Below are 8,012 nucleotides of genomic sequence, written 5' to 3' on the forward strand. Positions count from 1 at the left end.
AATCTTTTAAGGGGGGTGAGAAGGATTACTTTATCCTATCCTAGGTATTCCTGAAAGAGGTGGGGTTTCAGGTGTCTCCGGAAGGTGGTGATTGACTCCGCTGTCCTGGCGTTGTGAGGGAGTTTGTTCCACCATTGGGGGGCCAGAGCAGCGAACAGTTTTGACTGGGCTGCGCGGGAACTGTACTTCCTCAGTGGTAGGGAGGCGAGCAGGCCAGAGGTGGATGAACGCAGTGCCCTTGTTTGGGTGTAGGGCCTGATCAGAGCCTGGAGGTACTGAGGTGCCGTTCCCATCACAGCTCCGTAGGCAAGCACCATGGTCTTGTAGCGGATGCGAGCTTCAACTGGAAGCCAGTGGAGAGAGCGGGGTGACGTGAGAGAACTTGGGAAGGTTGAACACCAGACGGGCTGCGGCGTTCTGGATGAGTTGTAGGGGTTTAATGGCACAGGCAGGGAGCCCAGCCAACAGCGAGTTGCAGTAATCCAGACGGGAGATGACAAGTGCCTGGATAGGTTCCTCCAGAGCTACCCTGGCAGGGTGAGTAGGTTCCTCTAGAGCTACCCTGGCAGGGTGAGTAGGTTCCTCTAGAGCTACCCTGGCAGGGTGAGTAGGTTCCTCTAGAGCTACCCTGGCAGGGTGAGTAGATTCCTCTAGAGCTACCCTGGCAGGGTGAGTAGGTTCCTCTAGAGCTACCCTGGCAGGGTGAGTAGCTCCTCTAGAGCTACCCTGGCAGGGTGAGTAGGTTCCTCTAGAGCTACCCTGGCAGGGTGAGTAGGTTCCTCCTGAGCTACCCTGGCAGGGCGAGTAGGTTCCTCCAGAGCTACCCTGGCAGGGTGAGTAGGTACCTAGCCACCCATCACTTCAGAAGAGCAGGGGTGTATTCATTAGTCGTCAGACCATAGGAAAATATTTGGCCTGTTGCAACACGTTTTTCATCGGCAACCGTTAACCATTTACTCTAGGAACCAAACGGACGCAAACGGGGAGGGACCGACCTGAAGCTGTCCAATAGAAATCATTTCCGACCTGAAGCTGTCCAATAGAAATAATTTTTGCAACATACCAACCTTTTGCTGCGGTCTTCCTGACTGACTGTCTGTCTCCCCCTATAGGCTGGACTGACTTCCTGACTGTCTGTCTGTCTCCCCCTACAGGCTAAACTGACTTCCTGACTGACTGTCTGTCTCCCCCTACAGGCTGGACTGACTTCCTGACTGTCTGTCTCCCCCTACAGGCTGGACTGACTTCCTGACTGACTGTCTGTCTCCCCCTACAGGCTGGACTGACTTCCTGACTGACTGATCTGTCTCCCCCTACAGGCTGGACTGACTTCCTGACTGTCTGTCTGTCTCCCCCTACAGGCTGGACTGACTTCCTGACTGACTGTCTGTCTCCCCCTACAGGCTGGACTGACTTCCTGACTGACTGATCTGTCTCCCCCTACAGGCTGGACTGACTTCCTGACTGTCTGTCTGTCTCCCCCTACAGGATGGACTGACTTCCTGACTGTCTGTCCGTCTCCCCCTATAGGCTGAACTGACTTCCTGACTGACTGTCTGTCTCCCCCTACAGGATGGACTGACTTCCTGACTGACTGTCTGTCTCCCCCTACAGGCTGGACTGACTTCCTGACTGACTGATCTGTCTCCCCCTATAGGCTGGACTGACTTCCTGACTGACTGATCTGTCTCCCCCTATAGTGCGTTACTCCACCCAGTATGAAGAGAGACTGGACCCCTTCGCCTTCTTCAGCAAGAAGGTGAGAACAACATGTTACTGAACATTCACATGTCGAGTTAGACCAGTATGTAGTGGTGTGTACTGATCAGTATGTAGTGGTGTGTACTGATCAGTATGTAGTGATGTGTACTGATCAGTATGTAGTGGTGTGTACTGATCAGTATGTATTGATTAGTATGTAGTGGTGTGTACTGATCAGTATGTAGTGATGTGTACTGATCAGTATGTAGTGGTGTGTACTGATCAGTATGTAGTGGTGTGTACTGATCAGTATGTAGTGGTGTGTACTGATCAGTATGTAGTGGTGTGTACTGATCAGTATGTAGTGATGTGTACTGATCAGTATGTAGTGGTGTGTACTGATCAGTATGTAGTGGTGTGTACTGATCAGTATGTAGTGGTGTGTACTGATCAGTATGTGGTGTGATCAGTATGTAGTGTACTGATCAGTATGTAGTGGTGTGTACTGTAGTATGTAGTGATGTGTACTGATCAGTATGTAGTGATGTGTACTGATTAGTATGTAGTGGTGTGTATTGATCAGTATGTAGTGATGTGTACTGATTAGTATGTAGTGGTGTGTATTGATCAGTATGTAGTGGTGTGTACTAGTATTAGTATTATGGTGGTGTGTACTGATGTAGTGGTGTGTATTGATCAGTATGTAGTGGTGTGTACTGATCAGTATGTAGTGATCAGTATGTAGTGGTGTGTACTGATCAGTATGTAGTGGTGTGTACTGATCAGTATGTAGTGATCAGTATGTAGTGGTGTGTACTGATTAGTATGTAGTGGTGTGTACTGATCAGTATGTAGTGGTGTGTATTGATCAGTATGTAGTGGTGTGTATTGATCAGTATGTAGTGGTGTGTACTGATCAGTATGTAGTGGTGTGTATTGATCAGTATGTAGTGATCAGTATGTAGTGGTGTGTACTGATCAGTATGTAGTGATTAGTATGTAGTGGTGTGTATTGATCAGTATGTAGTGGTGTGTACTGATCAGTATGTAGTGATCAGTATGTAGTGGTGTGTACTGATCAGTATGTAGTGATTAGTATGTAGTGGTGTGTAGTGATCAGTATGTAGTGGTGTGTACTGATCAGTATGTAGTGGTGTGTACTGATCAGTATGTAGTGGTGTGTACTGATCAGTATGTAGTGGTGTGTACTGATTAGTATGTAGTGGTGTGTACTGATTAGTATGTAGTGGTGTGTACTGATCAGTATGTAGTGGTGTGTACTGATCAGTATGTAGTGGTGTGTAGATTGTATGTAGTGGTGTGTACTGATCAGTATGTAGTGGTGTGTACTGATCAGTATGTAGTGATCAGTATGTAGTGGTGTGTACTGATTAGTATGTAGTGGTGTGTAGTGATCAGTATGTAGTGTGTACTGATCAGTATGTAGTGGTGTGTACTGATTAGTATGTAGTGATCAGTATGTAGTGGTGTGTACTGATTAGTATAGTGATGTCAGTATGTAGTGGTGTGTACTGATCAGTATGTAGTGGTGTGTACTGATCAGTATGTATTGATCAGTATGTAGTGGTGTGTACTGATCAGTATGTATGATTAGTATGTAGTGTGTACTGATCAGTATGTAGTGTACTTCAGTATGTATAGTATGTAGGTGTGTACTGATCAGTATGTAGTGGTGTGTACTGATCAGTATGTATTGATCAGTATGTAGTGATGTGTATTGATCAGTATGTAGTGATCAGTATGTAGTGGTGTGTACTGATTAGTATGTAGTGGTGTGTACTGATCAGTATGTAGTGGTGTGTATTGATCAGTATGTACTGATCAGTATGTAGTGGTGTGTACTGATCAGTATGTAGTGATTAGTCTGTAGTGGTGTGTACTGATCAGTATGTAGTGGTGTGTACTGATCAGTATGTAGTGGTGTGTACTGATCAGTATGTAGTGATTAGTCTGTAGTGGTGTGTACTGATCAGTATGTAGTGGTGTGTATTGATCAGTATGTGGTGGTGTGTATTGATCAGTATGTAGTGGTGTGTAGTGGTCAGTATGTAGTGGTGTGTATTGATCAGTATGTAGTGATCAGTATGTAGTGGTGTGTATCAGTATGTATTGATCAGTATGTAGTGGTGTGTACTCAGTATGTAGTGATGTATGTAGTGGTGTGTATTGATCAGTATGTAGTGGTGTGTAGTGGTCAGTATGTAGTGGTGTGTATTGATCTAGTGGTGTGTAGTGGTCAGTATGTAGTGGTGTGTATTGTCAGTATGTAGTGATCAGTATGTAGTGGTGTGTATTGATCAGTATGTAGTGATCAGTATGTAGTGGTGTGTATTGATCAGTATGTGTAACCTTGCTGTTTGTACCATAGATACCTAAGCCTCAGCCCCTGGGACAAGGTTACCCTCTGGCCTGGTGAGTCATACAGACATATAGATCTGTAGCAAGGTTACCCTCTGGCCTGCTGAGTCATACATACTGGTGAGTCATACAGACATATAGATCTGTAGCAAGGTTACCCTCTGGCCTGCTGAGTCATACAGACATATATATCAGTAACAAGGTTACCCTCTGGCCTGCTGAGTCATACATACTGGTGAGTCATACAAACATTCACCCATGTGTTTTAGGGTCGTAGCATTCTCTCCAACAAGATGGCCAGAACCATTACATTCTTCTACACCCTCTTCCTGCATTGCCTGATTAGTATGTAGTGGTGTGTACTGATCAGTATGTAGTGGTGTGTATTGATCAGTATGTAGTGGTGTGTATTGATCAGTATGTAGTGGTGTGTACTGATCAGTATGTAGTGGTGTGTATTGATCAGTATGTAGTGATCAGTATGTAGTGGTGTGTACTGATCAGTATGTAGTGATTAGTATGTAGTGGTGTGTATTGATCAGTATGTAGTGGTGTGTACTGATCAGTATGTAGTGATCAGTATGTAGTGGTGTGTACTGATCAGTATGTAGTGATTAGTATGTAGTGGTGTGTAGTGATCAGTATGTAGTGGTGTGTACTGATCAGTATGTAGTGGTGTGTACTGATCAGTATGTAGTGGTGTGTACTGATCAGTATGTAGTGGTGTGTACTGATTAGTATGTAGTGGTGTGTACTGATTAGTATGTAGTGGTGTGTACTGATCAGTATGTAGTGGTGTGTACTGATCAGTATGTAGTGGTGTGTACTGATCAGTATGTAGTGGTGTGTACTGATTAGTATGTAGTGGTGTGTACTGATCAGTATGTAGTGGTGTGTACTGATCAGTATGTAGTGATCAGTATGTAGTGGTGTGTACTGATTAGTATGTAGTGGTGTGTAGTGATCAGTATGTAGTGGTGTGTACTGATCAGTATGTAGTGGTGTGTACTGATTAGTATGTAGTGATCAGTATGTAGTGGTGTGTACTGATTAGTATGTAGTGATGTGTATTGATCAGTATGTAGTGGTGTGTACTGATCAGTATGTAGTGGTGTGTACTGATCAGTATGTATTGATCAGTATGTAGTGGTGTGTACTGATCAGTATGTATTGATTAGTATGTAGTGGTGTGTACTGATCAGTATGTATTGATCAGTATGTAGTGGTGTGTACTGATCAGTATGTATTGATTAGTATGTAGTGGTGTGTACTGATCAGTATGTAGTGGTGTGTACTGATCAGTATGTATTGATCAGTATGTAGTGATGTGTATTGATCAGTATGTAGTGATCAGTATGTAGTGGTGTGTACTGATTAGTATGTAGTGGTGTGTACTGATCAGTATGTAGTGGTGTGTATTGATCAGTATGTAGTGGTGTGTACTGATTAGTATGTAGTGGTGTGTACTGATTAGTATGTAGTGGTGTGTACTGATCAGTATGTAGTGATCAGTATGTAGTGGTGTGTACTGATTAGTATGTAGTGGTGTGTACTGATTAGTATGTAGTGGTGTGTACTGATCAGTATGTAGTGGTGTGTACTGATCAGTATGTAGTGGTGTGTACTGATCAGTATGTAGTGATTAGTCTGTAGTGGTGTGTACTGATCAGTATGTAGTGGTGTGTACTGATCAGTATGTAGTGGTGTGTACTGATCAGTATGTAGTGATTAGTCTGTAGTGGTGTGTACTGATCAGTATGTAGTGGTGTGTATTGATCAGTATGTGGTGGTGTGTATTGATCAGTATGTAGTGGTGTGTAGTGGTCAGTATGTAGTGGTGTGTATTGATCAGTATGTAGTGATCAGTATGTAGTGGTGTGTATTGATCAGTATGTATTGATCAGTATGTAGTGGTGTGTATTGATCAGTATGTAGTGATCAGTATGTAGTGGTGTGTATTGATCAGTATGTAGTGGTGTGTAGTGGTCAGTATGTAGTGGTGTGTATTGATCAGTATGTAGTGGTGTGTAGTGGTCAGTATGTAGTGGTGTGTATTGATCAGTATGTAGTGATCAGTATGTAGTGGTGTGTATTGATCAGTATGTAGTGATCAGTATGTAGTGGTGTGTATTGATCAGTATGTGTAACCTTGCTGTTTACAGGAACGCCACCATAGATACCTAAGCCTCAGCCCCTGGGACAAGGTTACCCTCTGGCCTGGTGAGTCATACAGACATATAGATCTGTAGCAAGGTTACCCTCTGGCCTGCTGAGTCATACATACTGGTGAGTCATACAGACATATAGATCTGTAGCAAGGTTACCCTCTGGCCTGCTGAGTCATACAGACATATATATCAGTAACAAGGTTACCCTCTGGCCTGCTGAGTCATACATACTGGTGAGTCATACAAACATTCACCCATGTGTTTTAGGGTCGTAGCATTCTCTCCAACAAGATGGCCAGAACCATTACATTCTTCTACACCCTCTTCCTGCATTGCCTGGTCTTCCTGGTATGTAATAGCCTTTGACCTTTCACCTCCCACCAGCCCGGTGCCCATTGGCTATTCAGAGATGTTTGCCGATGTCATAATGTGTGTTTGTGTGTTTTCTCAGGTGCTTTATGAGACTGCCTGGAGTAAGAGCATCGGTCGAGACTGCTCTGCCTTCTGTGCTAAGAAGTGAGTTCCTTCCCGCTAGCGGAACTACGGTGTGTTTGGGATATTAGTTAGGATTGCCTCTAATCTTTCAATGTCCTCTCCTCGGTCTGTTTCTCAGGTACTCGGATCACCTGCATCGTTTTCATGAGAACGGGGACAACCTGTGAAACTTTCAAGACAACTGGTGTGGGGGGTGGGGGACTAGGTCAATTCATGACGTCAGTGATCTTCAGGTCAGAAAGTTGAAGTTCTAGAAAGATGCCAGAGTTTCCGACTTGGAATTCCGAGTTGGGTGACTGCTCAACACTATTTTCCAAGTCTTGAGTTTTTTTTCCCAGAGTTGGTTTGACTGGAAGAACAGCTTTATTTTCTGCAGTTGCTGTTTTTAACCACTAGGGGGTAGGCTTGCTCTCTTCTAAGTGGATGTGGTTTACGTGTAAACCCGTAATATTTCATTGTCAAATCCTTGCATTAACCCTAAACTTAAACAAAACCAATGTTATTTTGGCAAGTCGGGCTGTCAATGGGATGCTGGTCAGAAAAGTCCCCTTAGGTCTTGCTCTATTCTGTTCTAGCCTGTAATCTCCTATACTGATATTAACTGTAATCTCCTATACTGATATTAACTGTAATCTCCTATACTGATATTAACTGTAATCTATACTGATATTAACTGTAATCTCCTATACTGATATTAACTGTAATCTATACTGATATTAACTGTAATCTCCTATACTGATATTAACTGTAATCTGTACTGATATTAACTGTAATCTGTGATATTAACTGATATTACTGATATTAACTGTAATCTCCTATACTGATATTAACTGTAATCTGTACTGATATTAACTGTAATCTCCTATACTGATATTAACTGTAATCTCCTGATATTAACTGTAATCTCCTATACTGATATTAACTGTAATCTCCTATACTGATATTAACTGTAATCTCCTATACTGATATTAACTGTAATCTCCTATACTGATATTAACTGTAATCTCCTATACTGATATTAACTGTAATCTCCTATACTGATATTAACTGTAATCTCCTATACTGATATTAACTGTAATCTATACTGATATTAACTGTAATCTCCTATACTGATATTAACTGTAATCTGTACTGATATTAACTGTAATCTCCTATACTGATATTAACTGTAATCTCCTATGCTGATATTCATTTTGAAGTACTGATTGACATTTGTTTTCATTTGATAGGGATACATTAGAGTGTTGGGAATACTGTGAAAGCGCATGT

At 42.7% G+C, this 8,012-nt stretch overlaps 1 long non-coding RNA gene across 1 annotated transcript; it reads left to right on the forward strand.

Annotated features, from left to right (window-relative positions):
• Positions 1 to 701: 701 nt before the first annotated feature.
• Positions 702 to 7,477, forward strand: LOC115115714 (uncharacterized). The gene is made up of 3 exons (XR_010458559.1): positions 702 to 1,759; positions 6,243 to 6,764; positions 6,862 to 7,477. It is a non-coding gene; the product is annotated as an uncharacterized LOC115115714 (long non-coding RNA).
• The last annotated feature ends 535 nt before the right edge of the window (positions 7,478 to 8,012 follow it).

This window comes from Oncorhynchus nerka, linkage group LG14 (assembly GCF_034236695.1).
Source record: "Oncorhynchus nerka isolate Pitt River linkage group LG14, Oner_Uvic_2.0, whole genome shotgun sequence".
NCBI classification, from domain to species: domain Eukaryota; kingdom Metazoa; phylum Chordata; class Actinopteri; order Salmoniformes; family Salmonidae; genus Oncorhynchus; species Oncorhynchus nerka.